This window comes from Canis lupus, chromosome 22, assembly GCF_011100685.1.
Source record: "Canis lupus familiaris isolate Mischka breed German Shepherd chromosome 22, alternate assembly UU_Cfam_GSD_1.0, whole genome shotgun sequence".
NCBI classification, from domain to species: Eukaryota; Metazoa; Chordata; class Mammalia; order Carnivora; family Canidae; genus Canis; species Canis lupus.
Genome location: NC_049243.1, coordinates 16,292,758 through 16,310,831, shown reverse-complemented (window position 1 = coordinate 16,310,831; position 18,074 = coordinate 16,292,758). Strand labels below are relative to the sequence as shown.

The window sequence follows — 18,074 nt, the reverse complement described above, 5'->3', positions numbered from 1 at the left end:
TCTGGCTACTACAATATAGAGTGTTAGAAACTGCAGAATGCATGCCGAGGGCCTCCCAGGATTAACCTCAGGTAACTACATACTCAGTTAAGTCTGTATAAGAAATGTTATTTAAAAATATAGCAAAAATTAGAAGGCATTTTTATGAAAAGCTTGGAGAGATTGTCATGTGATCTGTACTGTCTAGTAAGGCATAACTAGATGCTCATCTCGGCCTCACCCTTGAATACATGTGGAATCCTAGGCAATTTAATCTTTCTGCACCTCTGTTTTTCCCCCTAAGGAAAAAATGGAGATAATACTGAGAATATTGATATACAGATCTCAAGAATTAATGAGACAGCATGAAAAACCTAGCATATGCTTGATATAAAGTAGATGCTAATAAATACTAATTTTCTTGCTTCTCTCTTTTTTTTTATAAAGATTTTATTTATTTATTTCACATAGAGATAGAGTCAGAAAGTACAAGTGGGGGGGGGGGGGGATGGCAGAGGGAGAGGGAGAAGCAGACTTTCCACTCAACAGGGAGCTGGATGCAAGGCTTGATCCGAGGACTGTGGGATCATGACCTAAGCCCAAAGGCAGACGCTTAACCGACTGAGCCACCCAGGTGCCCTAATTTTCTTCCTTCTTAAACACTGTACCCTTGGTATTTGTTCTGGAAAGTATTTTCAAAACATGATACATGAAGATGCCTTCTGGGTTCTTAGAAAAAAAGAAAAAGAATGAGAATTGCCAAACAACAAAGGAAATTTCTACAAAGGCTACAACTAAAAGAAGCGTGTGTGTCTGTGTATGTTTCTTTATAGGAAGACTGAACTACATGTTTCTAACATTTCACTTACAAGGAGTTCATTGAGAATAGAAGAAAAATGTCAGCAAAATGGAAAGAATTTCATTATTTAATTTGTGGATATCTTCCAATTTTATATCTACAGATACATTTATATAGTTTATAACAATAAAAAATAAGTTATTCCTTGAAATATTACTCAGCCATTAGAAATGACAAATACCCACCATTTGCTTCAACATGGATGGAACTGGAGGGGATTATGCTGAGTGAAATAAGTCAATCGGAGAAGCACAAACATTATATGTTCTCATTCATTTGGGGAATATAAATAATAGTGAAAGGGAATATAATGGAAGGGAGAAGAAATGTGAGGGAAATATCAGAAAGGGATACAGAACATAAAGACTCCTAACTCTGGGAAACGAACTAGGGGTGGTGGAGGAGGGCGGGGGGTGGGGTGAATGGGTGACGGGCACTGAGGGGGGCACTTGACGGGATGAGCACTGGGTGTTATTCTGTATGTTGGCAAATTGAACACCAATAAAAAATAAATTTATTATTAAAAAAAAGTTATTCCTTGAAATTGTGCAACTATTTCTGCTCAAAACAGAATTTCCGATGCAAAATTTGGTGCCATCATTTTTGCCCAATCTGCTATTTATGTCAAAATTTAAAACAATAATGTCAAAAAATAGCTCATGAGTAACACGCTTAAAATTCTTTAGCAAAGAATTACAGTTGTAATAACTAATTTTAAAATTTGATATTTTATAACTTATTTAAACTAATGTCATTTATTTAAACTTTAAAAAAGAAAATCAATAAATATGAATTCTAATTTTCATTTCTTTAAAATGCGTCTTACATACAAAATGCTTTATGTTGATAAAATTTTTGAAATTAAAATGCTGCATATGAATTATAAAACTTTAATTTTTAGTTTAGAAGACATCATTTACTTAAGTTAAGCATCTTGAGATGATTATATAAGTGGCCCTAAATCCAATAACAAGAATCCTTACAGGAAAGAAGCAGGGGTGTTCTGAGACAGAAACACAGAAGGAAGAGACATAGACACAGAGAAGGCCATGAGAAGATGAGGCAGATATGGAGTGATGAGGTCTCAAACCACAGATCACCAGCAACTCCCAGAAGTAGGAAAGAGTGAAGTAACTGATATGGCCTCCGGGACAGCAAAAGTACATATTTCTGTTGTTTTAAGCCACCTGGTTTGTGGTACTTTGTTATAGCAGCCACAGCAAACTAATATTCTTATTATAAAATAATTATTTGGAAAGTATTGATTCAATAAGAATAATTTTTTGAAAACTAATCCCTTAGGATCTACACAGAAGTACATTTTCTATTCAAATTAAATACCTTGATTCATTAACTATTCCTGAATAAATTCCTTCTGTGATCTTGGTTTTTTAAAGTTTATAAACAATAAAGTACAAACTGTAGAGAGGTATAATATAAAGCTGAAAGTGGCCCTTCCCCAATTCTCCTTCTAAAAAGTAAACACTATTAACAATCTTAGGCCTTGTAATATATATACACATAAATTACTGGAATTTAGAGGAAAATATTTGCTCATAAAAACAATCATTTTACACAAAAGTTTCTGAAGTAAATATTTTCATTTAAGAATATATACAGTCAACTTTCAGTTCAAGCATAGCGGTGTTCCATCTCATCCTTTTAACATGCAAAGTATTCCCTCGACCTAGGAGCTATACCATAATTTAACAATTCGGGTTGTTTCTAATTTTATAGTTAAAATACTTTCTTGATTCCTGGTTGGCTCAGTTGGTAAAGTGTTTGCCTTCACCTCAGGTCATGATCCCAGGGCCCTGGAATCTAGGCCAGCATCAGGCTCCCTGTTCAGTGGGGAGCCTGCTCCTCCCTCCTACTTGTGCACATGCTCTCTCTCTCACTTGCCCTCTCTCTCTCAAATAAATGAATAAAATCTTTTAAAAAATACTTCCTCTGGTATATCTATAGACACACAATAGAGGATTATTAATATTCTCATAAGAGGTATTTTTATAAGAGATATTAATATTCTTTTAAGAGCTATTTCTAAAAGTGGTGCTGCTGTGTTATATGTGTTAGAGAAACTTCAAACTGACATATTTTGTGCTTCTGGAAATATTTAAATGTTTTAATAAAAATGATTGTTTATAAATAATTGCTAATTTTAAGAAACCTTACTTGATGAACAAATATCTCTAGAGTTTTGCAATTAACAAAGCACTCTCAATGACTAAATAAGAATTTAGGTAAATGACATGATTCCTCCCTACTGTCTCTCAGAATCTTGTATATTAAAGTTTACATACTTGACTTCTGGGATTCCCATACCTATTAGGGCTGTGTGTATGTGTGTGTGTGTGTGTGTGCGTGAGTTGTTATCACTATTGTTAAAAAGACAGGAATCAATATATGATCTCTGAAGTGCCAGTTCTAGTTATTATGGAGTAAGACTGTACTGGACATACGACACCTTCTGCTCCCTGCAGAAAATCACCAAAAAGGTTGAAAAAAATAGAAAAATCAACTCCAGCTACTGCAAGCAAGCAGAAAATACTGGTGGGAAATGCATGTTCACTTGGAATGTGAAAGACCAGGAGCTACAAGTAACTTCTGTCTCCGGTGCTTTAAGTCTAGGACAGAGTGCAGTCTAAATGGCAGACCAGTAGCAGGTGTGCACAAGGACATTCTGATAATCTTTCTGCTCTGAGGAGCAGAAAAAGGAAGTAAAGGAACCAGAAGCACTGAACAGTGTAGAAGAATCTGGTAAGAGAAAGACCCAAAGAGGGGATCTGCAGACTCTGTCTACCCATCTAACTGATGACCTCAGAATGACCCATGTGCAGAACACTCACAACAACCCACCTAAAGACAAAAGATTTGATCAGAGAATGGAATTGCTGTACAAATTAAGACTCTACAGTTCATACCCAGAGAAAAAAGGTGCCATGTACAACTTAGGAAACAATATCATCAGTGAAAAGCAACAGAACCAAAATCTCCAACAATTAACAACTCATAATACCCAGAATATAATCCAAAATTACCTAACAGACAAGGAACCAAAAAATGAAACACATTCTCTAGAAAAAAGAAAATCAATAAAATTTGATCCCAAGATGAACAAAATGTTGGAATCAAAAGAAGAATATTAAAATAAATATTGTAACTATTCTTAATTAAGATAAACTGCTTTCAATACATTAAGGGATGATCTTTCAGTTGAGAGACAGAAATTATTAAAAAATCAAGTGAAGGGATCCCTGGGTGGCTCAGCAGATTAGCACCTGCCTTCAGCCCAGGGTGTGATCCTGGAGTCCCGGGATTGAGTCCCACATTGGGTTCCCTGCATGGAGCCTGCTTCTCCCTCTGTCTGTGTCTCTACCTCTCTCTCTCTCTGTGACTCTCATGAATAAATAAATAAAATCTTTAAAAAAAAATCAAGTGAAAGTTCTAGAATGGAAAACTATTTCTGAAATAAAATGAAATTAACAGCAAGATGAACACAGTGGAAAGAGTAAGTGAATGATAAGACAAACGTTGCAATATTTCTATATTTTACATAAAGTAGTATACTATTAACAGTACACTATGAAAAGTTAAAGATATTATATAATATAATCCTTAGGAAAACCACTATAAAAATGATGCAAAAGAGAAATGACAGCATATATATACACAAAATGTGTACATGAATATTCAAAGTATCATTATTTATAACTGCAAAAACTATAAGTAATCCAAAAGTCCATTGACTGATGAATGGACTTCATTAAGATTGTAATATAATTATATCACAATAAAAAGAAACAAAAAAGCACACGATGGTATACGTGAATCTCAAAAACATGATCCCAAGTAAAAGAAGGCAACATACAAAAGACTACACAGTGTGTGATTCCATTTAGATAAAATTTTGGAAAAAGCAAAACTATTTGACAGAAAGCAGATCAGCATTGGCCTGGGGTTGGGGTGAGGAAGGGCATCAAGTACAAAGGAGCTGGAAGGTGGGAAATCCATTTACACAACTAAATATATTACCAATCCATCAAACTGTACTTTTAAAATTGGTGAATTTAATTGTAAGTAAACAATACCTCAGTAAACATAAAAAAGGAGAGAAAAAGGGAATCAGAATTTCAGAAAAGTTTGCTAATATACTAATGATACACAGTAAGTGGCAACAATGGACAAAAGCCTTTGAATCCTTACTCCAGTCTTTACAGCATGCCAGAGTTACCTTACAGCTTCTTTTTTAATTTTTTTTAAAGATTTTATTTGTTTATTCATGAGAGACACAGAGAGAGAGTGTCAGAGACACAGGCAGAGGGAAAAGCAGGTTCCATGCAGGGATCCCAACGTGGGACTCGATTCTGGGACTCCAGGATCACGCCCTGAACTGAAGGCAGGCGCTACACTGCTGAGTCACCCAGGGATCCCTACAGCTTCTTTTTTTAATTGAAAATCATGATGAACAAATTCAAAATATAAAAACTTAATCAACAAGATACAAGCCTAAAATTAAATATAATCAGAAAGAAATCAATGATCTACATGTTTAAATTAATAATGTAACCATGCTAAAATAAAAAAACTAAACCAGTAAACATTAAATTAAGCATTTACATTAAACATTAAAAACTAAACAAATCTTGAACTCTAGTAGGTTTCTTTTTCCACAGTGGTATAGACATAGCAACTCTGAAATTACTTTGAGCAAATGAATAAATACACTGATGATGTTAGGAATCAGGGTTCTCACTGCTGGAGATGGGAGAAATAAATATAGATGGTAGAAGGCTAGAAATAAACATCTGGTGTTGGACTAGAAACAGAAGTTTCAGGATAAACTCATGATTTTATATTTATATATCAACTTATTCATTCTATGTGTGGATTGTCCAGAAACAGCACTGCCTCATGTAATAGTTACATTTTCATTAATCTCATCCTGAAAGAAGCCTTGATATGACTTTTAATTTTAAAAGGGCAAGAAGACATTTTTAAAATAATATCTGGCATATAAAACTTAAGAACTGTTATAGATTACTAAAATCCGAACATTTATAAGCACAAGGCCATCACCATTTTCCAATAAAAACATTTTCACACTTTAAAGATGTACATGTCAACAAAGGTATTTAATCAAATAATAGTCACAAATAAATATGAAACATATGTTAATAACAATCCTAAAATGAATAAAGGTAAGACTGGCAAGAAGTCAGGTTATTTGGGGAAATATTATTTTAAAAACATGCCTATACAAAAAATGTATGTTGATAAAATCGTATATTGTGAATCTATTTTTTTTAACTTTCATAATTCAGTAAATATAAAACTTGTATTTTGGCAGTACATTCATCTGGCAATAATGTTAAATAAAGAGTCAGACCTTCTCATTTTATCTGTCAAAAAATCTGAAACTTCATTGCCAATGGATATAGACACAAATATAGTTTCTAGTGTGTGTAACAGCACTCATATGCCAATTAGGTTACAGGAATTAGGTTACAAGAATTTGGCCTTTTACAGGACCAAAAACATTAACAAATAATTTTTTTAAGTTTCCTTAAAGCTAATTCACTTTCATGAATTATTTTTTCCTTCCCTCAGCAAAATTTTTATTTGAGACTCATTTGGCACTACAAATAATGCAAAGTTAAAAGTTCAGACCCATCTTCAGGATGTCTATGTCCAGTGAACTGGCAGACATGACAGCAAAAAGCTATAATAAAAGGAAACAAAAATATTCTAATGTACCCTGTATGAATAAAATGAATTGGGTAATTAGGTCTGCATGGAAAGATCAGGGTAGGCTCTAAGGAGGAAGTGGTATCATGGGCTGAGATTAGAAACAACATAGCCAACTATCACTTATTTCTTTGAATGATAAATCTTGCATGAGTGCAAAAAGCTCAGAGTTGGGCATCTCGGGTGGATCAGCGGTTTAGCGCTGCCTTCAGCCCAGGGCGCAATCCTGGAGACCTGGGATCAAGTCCCACGTCAGTCAGGCTCCTGCATGGAACCTACTTCTCCCTCTGCCTGTGTCTCTGCCTCTCTCTCTCTCTCTCTCTCTCTCATGAATAAATAAATAAAATCCTTAAAAAAAAAAAAAAAAGCTCAGAGTTGTGAAATAAGCGAATTGTGCAGTCAAAAATATTTTCTATATCTAAATTGTAGCATCAGTAATACATTCTACACTGCAGTGTTAAACTGTTAAGTAGCATCATAAAGTCTTTAATAAGTCAAAAAGTTTTGTTAATTTTATACCTTTCTCAACAGGTTTTGTTTTCTTATTTGACAAATAAGAAATGTCTTACATCATCTGTCTTAATAAAAAAAAGATCTCACTTATAATTTAGGCATGTTAATACAATTCTATGGTAGTTGATTATTATTCTACAAAATCCAGTACATCATCATTTGCCAAAACGACCAATGTCAGGATCAAATAATTCAGGCTTCACCATTTTGCCCTTTAAGAAAGTCACAAGACAAGCCAAGTAACATATTAAATGTTCTAAAGAGTCCTTCAATCAACAACCTGTTTCCTTTTTTTATATATACAGAGTTAATTAGATGAGGGAATTTAACTTTGCCATTAACATCCTCAGAACATATTTTATATTAGCATATTAGTATGAGGATTGAACACTATTTGTAAGTAACCCTTAAAGTCTCAACATAATAATGTGTAATTTTGCTAAATCACAAATTTGAAGTCCATCCACTGAGTGGCTGCCTTACAGGAATGAGTTACAGAAGAATTCTGGCAACCACCAGATCTCCACATCTCAGGACAGCTTTTCAGTACTCCACAGTGGTATTCACAAGGAATCAGGCCACATCTTTCACCAATACCAGAGGTAGGCTATAATTCTTGTACACATGGAGAATACATTATAAGCATCATAGCTATTTCCTTGTATCACAAAATGAAAATATTAAGTAACATGGTGTAATAAATTAGGCCACATGCATAATTAAACTCAGGATGCCTTACATTAATATATAATAACAGCAGCCAACACTGCTTATTATGTGCTAGACATTGTTCTAAGTGCTTTGTTTATATTAACTTATTTAATCCTCACAACAACTCTATGAGGTATGTACTGGTATTATACATTTTACAGATGAAGAACCTCAAATATGAAGAGCTTAACTGAACTTGTTCATGGGCACACAGCTTACGAAAGACAGAGCTAGCATGCTAACCCAGGAGAGTGGTCCCAGTCTATGATCTGAGTAACTGCGCTTAAACTCAGAGTAAAAAAAAAAAAAAAAAAAAATGCTCACAGTTCAACAACCTGGTTTCAACACTAACTCAGTGTGATCTGTGCTGTGCCTCAGGTCAGTCATCTATAAAATAAGAGACAATCTTAAAGTCCATCTGGGTCTGAGTCATTAAAGATTTCTAAAGTCATAATAGGCCTTTCCTAGCTTCCAACAACTATAAGTCCACCTTTCCAGGCTTGCTGTTCCTTTCCCTCTGTTTCTTCAACCATTTCCCTGAAAGTACCTCATCATGCCACCCTAAAACTTGAATTTTATCAGTCAGGATAACATTGTGAGAAGCTTTGCTTTTGCAAAGAAAGTCTTTCCTCAGATCGTTTCCTTTTCTTTAACTATCGTGTGGATAAACTAGGAACATTTTGGCTGTGTACAACAGAAAACCAGACTGGAGGGGAGCAAACTGGAGGCTGAGACATGACTAGGAAGCTACTACGAGGAAGCTAAACCCAAATCAGAGATGAAAATGATCTAGAATAGGGCATTGACAAGGAGGACACAAATAAGCAGCAAGAGGCAAAGGCATTTATTTTTTTTAATAATTTTTATTTTATTTATTTATTTATTTATTTATTTATTTATTTATTTATTTATTTATTTATTTTTGCAAAAGGCATTTAGAGATGAAGTTCTATAGTACCTGGTACCTCAGGGGAAATGAGGGAGAGTGAGAATGGTGAGAGTTAATACTGAGAAGTAGTTTTGGAGGAAAGATGATGAGTTCAGTTTGGGGCAGGTATGATTTGATGTGTCTGAAAGAAGGCCAAGTGGACATGCCCTGCAGGCAGCAGACTTTTAAAGAGTTGTCTGAGCTGGAGATAAACAGAAAATAAGAGGAGGGGAGAAACAGTAGAAGAGAAAAATGGCTGATGTTCTCTTACTGGCCCCACCCCATACTCAATGGCATATACTCAAAGTCTGGTAGCCAGATATTTGCCACATAAAATAAACACAAAAACAAGAATGAAAAGAGAAAACAGAAGAGAAGAGAACAGAAGAGAACATACATGCAGGTTTTTCTTTAAAGAAGCCAAATGTTTTCTTCAGGAAGAACCAAGATGGGAGGGTTGGGGTGACTGGTACTGAGCGGGGCACTTGAGGGGATGAGCACTGGGTGATATGCTGTATGTTGACAAATTGAACTCCAATAAAAAAAAAATTAAAAAAAAAAAAACCAAGATGGCAAATAAGGACACTGCATACCACAAAACAAACAAACTCACCCCACTGTAACATTTACAAGTCCTAAAGTGAATTATTAAGTAATCCACTTGGTCACTCCAGAGCAAAGCTTTTTAGTCTAAGAGTCCCTACCAGGTATACAGAGTTTTTCTCCTGGCTCATTTTAATCTGTGAACTAGGGACGCCTGGGTGGCTCAGCGGTTGTGCATCTGCCTTTGGCTCAGGGCATGATCCCGGAGTTCTGGGATCGAGTTCCACATCGGGCTCTCTGCATGGAGCCTGCTTCTCCCTCTGCCCATGTCTCTGCCTCTCTCTCTCTCTCTCTCTCTCTCTCTCTGTGTGTGTGTCTCTCATGATTAAATAAATAAAATCTTAAAAAAAATAATCTGTGAACTAATAACCAAACACCAGGGACAACTGGGAAAAGCCTATATATATATATATATATATATATATATATATATATATATATATATATATATATACACACACACAACATGAAACAGAGACCAAAACCAACAAACAGAAAAAAAAAAAAAAAAACAGGAAAGAGAAATAATTCAGAAGGGGAAAGGATCTCTGATTACTTCCCCTAGAGTCAAAAGATCAAAGAAAAACAGAGCATAATGAAAAATATTAAAGCATCCACTAAAGAAGACTCCATAAAGAGAAGGGTAGGGTATCATGAAAAAATATTAAAGAAAAAGGGGGTTCCTATAAATTAAAAATATTTAGCAAAATTAAAAACCCAATAGTTAAGTTTGGAAAAAGTCAAGGAAATCATTCAGGAAGTAAAACAAAAAAATACAACAAGATGAGAGAAAAAAGTAAAAGAACTACTGAATTGTTCACTTTGAAATGGCTAACTTTATGTTATGTAAACTTTATCTCAATAAATTATTTTTTAAAAAGAAGTTAAAACTGGCTAATAACTTAAAATCAAAGGTTAACTCTTTCAAGCATCAGACATGAGTGGATCCTGGGGCTGTAGATTATGATTTTGAGAAGCCTGATAGGGGCAGCCCTGGTGGTCCAGCGGTTTAGTGCCATCTTTGGCCTAGGGCATGATCCTGGAGACCCGGGATCGAGTCCCATGTAGGGCTCCCTGCATGGAGCCTCCTTCTCCCTCTGCCTGTGTCTCTGCCCCACCCCCTCATGGATGAATGAATGAATGAATAAATAAAATCTTTAAAAAAAAAAATAGAAAAGCTTGATAGTTTCAAAGAGCAAGATAAAACTATAGGTCCAGGATGCAAAGTACTCAAAGGAAAACAAAATGCAAAAATATATCAAGAGAAATTGTTTTAAAATCATGATTTTAAAAGTTAAAAATTTTTAATTTATTTCCTATAACCCAATTCCAACTCTAGGTAAGCAATCTTGATACAAATCTGAAACACAAGTACAAAGAGATATATAAGGATGCTTCACAACACAACACTGTTTATAATAAATAGCATAAAAATTAGAAATGGGCTCTCTGCTCCTCCCCATTCAACAGACAGCCGCATTTTCTGGTGCAGTGCCAGCCGTGTCCCCGAGACATGATGGTGAAGGTCGGAGTGAACGGATTTGGCCGTATTGGGCGCCTGATCACCAGGGCTGCTTTTAACTCTGGCAAAGTGGATATTGTCGCCATCAATGACCCCTTCATTGATCTCAACTACATGGTGTACATGTTCCAGTATGATTCTACCCACAGCAAATTCCACGGCATAGTCAAGGCTGAGAACGGGAAACCTGTCATCAACGGGAAGTCCATCTCCATCTTCCAGGAGCGAGATCCCACCAACATCAAATGGGGTGATGCTGGTGCTGAGTATGTTGTGGAGTCCACTGGGGTCTTCACCACCATGGAGAAGGCTGGGGCTCACTTGAAGGGTGGGGCCAAGAGGGTCATCATCTCTGCTCCTTCTGCTGATGCCCCATGTTTGTGATGGGCGTGAACCACGAGAAGTATGACAACTCCCTCAAGATTGTCAGCAATGCCTCCTGCACCACCAACTGCTTGGCTCCTGTAGCCAAAGTCATCCATGACCACCTTCGGCATCGTGGAGGGCCTCATGACCACCGTCCATGCCATCACTGCCACCCAGAAGACTGTGGACGGCCCCTCTGGGAAGCTGTGGCATGATGGCCGAGGGGCTGCCTAGAACATCATCTCTGCTTCCACTGGCGCCGCCAAGGCTGTGGGCAAAGTCATCCCTGAGCTGAACAGGAAGCTCACTGGCATGGCCTTCTGTGTCCCCACCCCCAATGTGTCAGTTGTGGATCTGACCTGCTGCCTGGAGAATGCTGCCAAATATGATGACATCAAGAAGGTAGTGAAGCAGGCATCGGAGGGCCCCCTCAAGGGCATCCTGGGCTACACTGAGGACCAGGTTGTCTCCTGTGACTTCAACAGTGACACCCACTCTTCCACCTTCGACGCCAGGGCTGGCATTGCCCTCAATGACCATTTCATCAATGACAATGAATTCGGCTAAAGCAACTGGGTGGTGGACCTCATGGTCCACATGGCCTTCAAGGAGTAAGAGCCTCCTGGACCACCAGCCCCAGCAAGAACAAGAGGAAGAGAGAGGCCCTCAGCTGCTGGGGAGTCCCTGCCCCAACTTAATCCCCCAACACACTGAGAATCTCCTGACCTCCGATTTACATCCTAGACCCTGAGGAAGGGGAGGGGCTTGGGGAGCCCTACCTTGCCATGTACCATCAATAAAGTATACTGTACCCCCAAAAGAAAAAAAAATTAGAAATGATCTAAATTGTCAATCCATATGGGAATGGATAAATAAAATGTGAATAAATAAAATGTGCAGTATATTCCCTCAGTTTCTACTACATAGCAGTTAAAAACAAACTATGTTGATTCACTTAAGAAATATATATTGAGTGCCAGCTATATGTCAGATATTGTTCTAGGTGCTGGTGATTTCACAATGAGCAAGACAAAGTCCTTGCCTTAAGAGAGCTTACAAATATATCTACATACATCAACATGGACAGAGAACAGAAAGAGTAAGCTGTGCAATAGTAACTATATAAATTCTTAAATTATTCACTAAGTAATCCTACATATTATTTATGTATACATATAGGTAAATGTTTTTTTTAAATCACCTTAGAGAATACATACAAAAATTACAGCAGGGTTCCTTCTGAAAAAGGAATGACAGATAGAGAACTGAAGATATGAGTCAAAAAGAACTATTTGAAATTCCTGTTTTTATTAGGAAAAAAAAGTCAACGTACCAACTAATAACAGTCAATTCTGGGTATTTGCAACATCAGTAGTTATTTTATTAATCTCTGTGCTTTATTTACTGCCAAAAAGTAAGAGAACCTAAAGAAATAATCCAGAGGGTCCTATATCTAGTTAAAATAGGTTCTAAAAAGAGAAGAGTATAGAGGAAATTAGCAAGGAAAAAAAGAAAAGGGATAATTTCCCAAAGCTAAAAATATAAATAATGACACTGGAAGAACTCAGTAAAAAAGAAAAGTTCCCAAAACAATAAATGGAAGAAAAAACACCCAAATTCTTAATTGTGAATTTTCAGGATACCAGAGATATAAAAAGAGGACTCTAAAAAGGTTATAGTCAGTAAATAAGGAAGGAAAAACAAAGAACAAAGAAGAATGAGCCTGGCACCAGACTTTTTATGGTTAATGTCCTCAAAATTATGAAAAAAATGATTTCCACTTCTAATTCTACAACTATCCAAGATATTACTCAGGTGTGAGGACAAAATAAATATAATTTCAGACATGGAATGGGCAAGAAAATTTACTTTTATCCATGCATTCATAGGAAATTAAACTACATAAGGATGTGAACTAACAAGGAAATGGAATAAACTTAAAAAGAAAATGAATCTGACACAAGAAAATGATAAATTGAAATCTCAAAAGAGAGATGTACAGCAGAACTTTTAAAAAAAATCACTTCAGATTAGAAAAAGAACGGAAGGATAAAGAAGATGTGGTTTATGTATACAATGGAATATTACTCAGCTATTAGAAATGACAAATACCCACCATTTGCTTCAACGTGGATGGAACTGGAGGGTATTATGCTGAGTGAAGTAAGTCAGTCGGAGAAGGACAAACATTATATGGTCTCATTCATTTGGGGAATATAAATAATAGTGAAAGGGAATATAATGGAAGGGAGAAGAAATGTGTGGTAAATATCAGAAAGCGAGACAGAACGTAAAGACTGCTAACTCTGGGAAATGAACTAGGGGTGGTGGAAGGGGAGGAGGGCGGGGGGTGGGAGTGAATGGGTGACGGGCACTGGGGGTTATTCTGTATGTTAGTAAATTGAACACCAATAAAAAATAAATTAAAAAAAAAAAGAAAAAGAACGGAAGGGAGCATCGGGGAGGGGGGGTGGGAGGAGACAAAGGGAAGAAGGCATTCCACACTTGTGATCATTTTTTGTGATCATTTTTTTCTCGATCTTACATATTAACATTTTGGGTTAGATGATTCTTATCTTAGGGGACTGCTTTGTACAGTGTAGGATGTTTAACAGCATTCTTGGGCTCTACACACTAGATGCCAGTGGCACACCCCAAGTTGTGACAACCAAAAAGGTCTCCAGACATTACCAAGTATGCAGGGGCATGGAAAGATGTTGGGAATATGAAGATGAAGGTAATTGTCAGAACAGGCAGAAGGAAGGAAATAAAGTTGAGATGAGGATACGGATGATGATTTTGATAACACTTAAGATAACAATGATGAGAAATAAATATTGTCTTTAAATGCCAGCTATGTTAATTAGATATGTCATTTAATTGTCATAATAATCCCCCATATTATTTTATCTCTATTTTACAAATAAAATTGAGATTAATTATCCTACCTGAAGTTATACAGTTAGTAAACAATGGAATGGTATTTGAGAGAAATGGCAAACTAAGTAAAAAGCAGCTAGAGGAAGTTCCACTATTCTATTAGCCTGCCCTAGGAACAATGTCCTAGGAACAATGTAAGTCTTGATTTATGATTTCACAGCTATCTTCTATGTCATACCATAAAGGACTTGAGAGCAGAAGAAAATAAAGCAGAGAGGTAAATGAAAGAAGAAAACTGGAAGGAAATTTACAATTCCATAACTATATTTATGGCAGATACAGAAAAAAAAATCACATAGTTCTTCAATGTTTTTTGTAAAAGGAATAGAGACTCTAGTTATCTAAGGCCACTTATAACTGGGTCAATATAATCCTAAGGAAAAAAAAAAGGAAGAAAAAAGGCTTACTGGGACTGTATTTTGTTAAAATAAAATAAATAAAAAGTTTATTTTATAGTTTATTTTATAAAATTTAGTTTTTATTTAGTTTAATGGCAAATATGTACTCATTGAAAGAACTTGCTCTACTTTAATCCCATGGATTGAGCATTTTAACAGTTAGAAAAGCTTAATACCTTCTGGCAACCTAAAAATTCTTCTCTCTTCCACTCTCCAGTCATTTATAAAAATATAAAAATAGCAAACAAACAAAACTTGTGCTGGCACCTATTCCTAGAAGATTACACTTTATATTTTTACCTTTCTCTGATTAAACAAATAGCTATTCATTGCTATTTGTTACATATCTGAAATGGTTAGCTTTTCATTTTTATAATTAAGATAAACTAAAATTTTTGTATTAGAATCCCATATCTTAAAAATTAATATCAAAGTCCAACTTTTATGAAGAAGTACAATTTTGCTGCATAAAATAACTCAAAGGAAAACATTATTCATGACTACTAATCTATGTTCTAATTAAATAACCCACTACATACACAGTATTATCAGCATTTAGTTAATGTCACTGCAACATGCATTAAATCCATTTATATATGTAATCTCATTTATGTTACAGGAGAAACAACTACAAATAATTAGCACCTCAGAGAAATAATCTATCTCTCTAAACATTTTAAAATTCAAATGAAGTCTGAAAAAATAAGATAGCCAGAACAGACTAAAAATTATAAAGTGGAAATCTAAAGACTATAAACATTGCACTAAAAACAAATAAAAGTGCAATAGCTTCAGATAACCAGGAATTACACTCAACCGAATTATGGCCAGCTAGAACACAACCATATTTTCCCATAAGTAAAATAAAGGAGTTGGACTACATGACCATTTAGTCTCCAACTCAGCATCTCCATGTCATGATTATCAAGGTACATGCAATAGAATCTTTCTTTGCTCAGTGATATTTCAGGACAATGAGCTACCTTTTATTATTTCAAATTAAGAATAAACACAGTCAATATACTACCTCAAGTGTACAAAATTTGTAATATTAGGGCGCTAGTTGGTGAAGTCAGTTAAGCATTTGATCTCAGGGTCATGAGCACTACATCTGGCTCCACGCTCAGTGCAGAGTCTGCTTGGGACTCTCGTCCTTTCCCCTGTCCCTCCCTCCCATGTGCGTGCTCTATCTCTCTAAAATAAATAAATATATCTTTTTAACATTAAAAAAACCTTGTAATATTAATGGAAATTATAAGGAGAATTTAAAGTCAAAGAAGAATGATCCATTGGTTATTAATTCCACATTTTTCTCAGGGGAGGAGAGAAAGTTCCATAAAATTAGAAATAGCAAAAAAAGAAACAGTTTTATAAAAGCAGCAAGAAACCATTATCCTCAACTGTTCAAAACAAACTGGAAAACTACAAATTCATATTTTTTTTATAATAAATTTATTTTTTATTGGTGTTCAATTTACCAACATACAGAATAACACCCAGTGCTCATCCCGTCAAGTGCCCCCCTCAGTGCCCGTCACACAGTCACCCCCACTGCCCACCCTCCTCCCCTTTCACCACCCCTAGTTCGTTTCCCAGAGTTAGGAGTCTTTATGTTCTGTCTCCCTTTCTGATATTTCCCACACATTTCTTCTCCCTTCCCTTATATTCCCTTTCACTATTATTTATATTCTCCAAATGAATGAGAACATATGTTTGTCCTTCTCTGATTTTTAAAGCCATTAGAGAACTGAGGCCACAAAGAAACTTCCATGAATTAAATTCTAGAAAATGACTAGTCCTTCATAGAAGAGAAGAGATCCACAGTAATTCCATCCCTAGTAAAGTAAGAGGAATTTAACACACTTTGAGTAAGGAGATATCACCCATACTTTTAACAGACTTTATAGCCACATATAGTCTAGCCTCACAGATTAGAATCCCAAGGATTTCCAGTCATAAGCAAGTCTTCAACTATATGCCATCTCACACTAGTCTTCACCAATTACTCAGGTATTGTTGGCCAAAAGCTACAATGTGGGGGAAGGTGGGGGGAAAGACAGAGAGAGAGGGAGAAAAAGAGAGATCCATCAGATTTATTCTGGACTTTCAGCCACAGAAGGATGAGTCCAGAGTAGGGAATCTGAGAGGTACCCTCTGAACACATCAGGCTTTCAGCTACAAATGTCTATAGGCAAGGAGGAAGAGAAAAAAGAACTTCTCATCTCCCCCTACCTTCCCCACTCTTGAATCTCCAGGTACTCTAAGTTTTCAACTAGAGGGAGTAAGGCAGGAGCTGAAAGTAACCATTCCAAAGCACTCCAGGCTTTAACAGAAAAGACCCAACAGGGCTGAAAGAGGCATAAAAAGCAGAATATGAATCATGAGTCTGACAAGTTATACAGCTAAACAGAGAGAAACAGAACTCCCACAGACTCCCACAGTTTTAAAGCTGGCAGCTTAGCTATGAAGCAAGAGTAGATTCCTGGAATTTGCCAGTGTTTGGATTCCAGGTCCTATTAAAGAGAAAGTTGTGAACCTACCCTCACAGCACCTGAACCATTGGTGATCTGCCACAAACTAAAACTACAAAAAAAAAAAAAAAAAAAAAAAAAAAAGCCACAATAACCACCAATCTGATTAACTTATTCCTCCTTACCCCTACAACTCCAGATTTAGAATGGCATGAAAATGAGTATTATTTATTTCATTCTCTACAGTTGTTTTGTATAAGAACAATGCAATAAAAGATTACATGGCATACCATAAAGCAAAAGTTGATGCAACAATCAAAAGACAAAAGAGTAGAAGCAGAGCAGAGGTGAGTGAAATGTCAAAACTGGTAGGCACTTGAAATTGGCTATGCTATAAATAAAAAGGCATGGAAGAATTAAACAACAAGCAGGAAGAGAGGAGGAAATTCAAAGAGTATGTAAATTATAAAAAAATAGAAATGTTAAAAATGAAAAAAATACAGGATCAGACATAAAGAATTCAATAAATCAGACATAAAGAATTCAATAAATTCAATAAAGAATTCAAAGAATTCTTCGTAAAGAATTCATAAAGACACAAAAGAGTAAAGGATTAGTGAATTTGAACATAGGTAAAAAAAGAAGTAGCTAAATTTAAAAAAAAAAAGAAATTAAAAAATAACAGAATGGAAAATCCAAGATAACCAAGTCTAACGTGGAGTGTCAGTAGAGTCCTAAAAAGAAATGAGAAAGAATAAGGCAGAGAAAACATACAAAAAGATAATGTCTATATAATTTCCAAAATTGATCAAAGATACCAAACCAAAGATGCAATAGCTCAACAAACCTCACAGTAACTAAATACAAAGAAAATCACAGCAAGGCACATTACATTCAAACTGATAGTGAAAAAATAGAAACAAATTCTAATAGCAGTGAGAGAATAAAGACACATTACGTACTGAGGAAAAATATAAGAATTTCTATTAACTTTTCTTCAGAAACAACTCATTTTAAAGCCACATCTTGGAGTACC

At 35.7% G+C, this 18,074-nt stretch overlaps 1 protein-coding gene and 1 pseudogene across 6 annotated transcripts in view; one reads left to right on the top strand and one right to left on the bottom strand.

Annotated features, from left to right (window-relative positions):
* Positions 1-18,074, bottom strand: part of TDRD3 (tudor domain containing 3) — a 122,415-nt gene that overhangs the window by 75,984 nt on the left and 28,357 nt on the right. The window lies entirely within an intron of this gene.
* Positions 10,846-11,762, top strand: LOC119865196 (annotated as a pseudogene).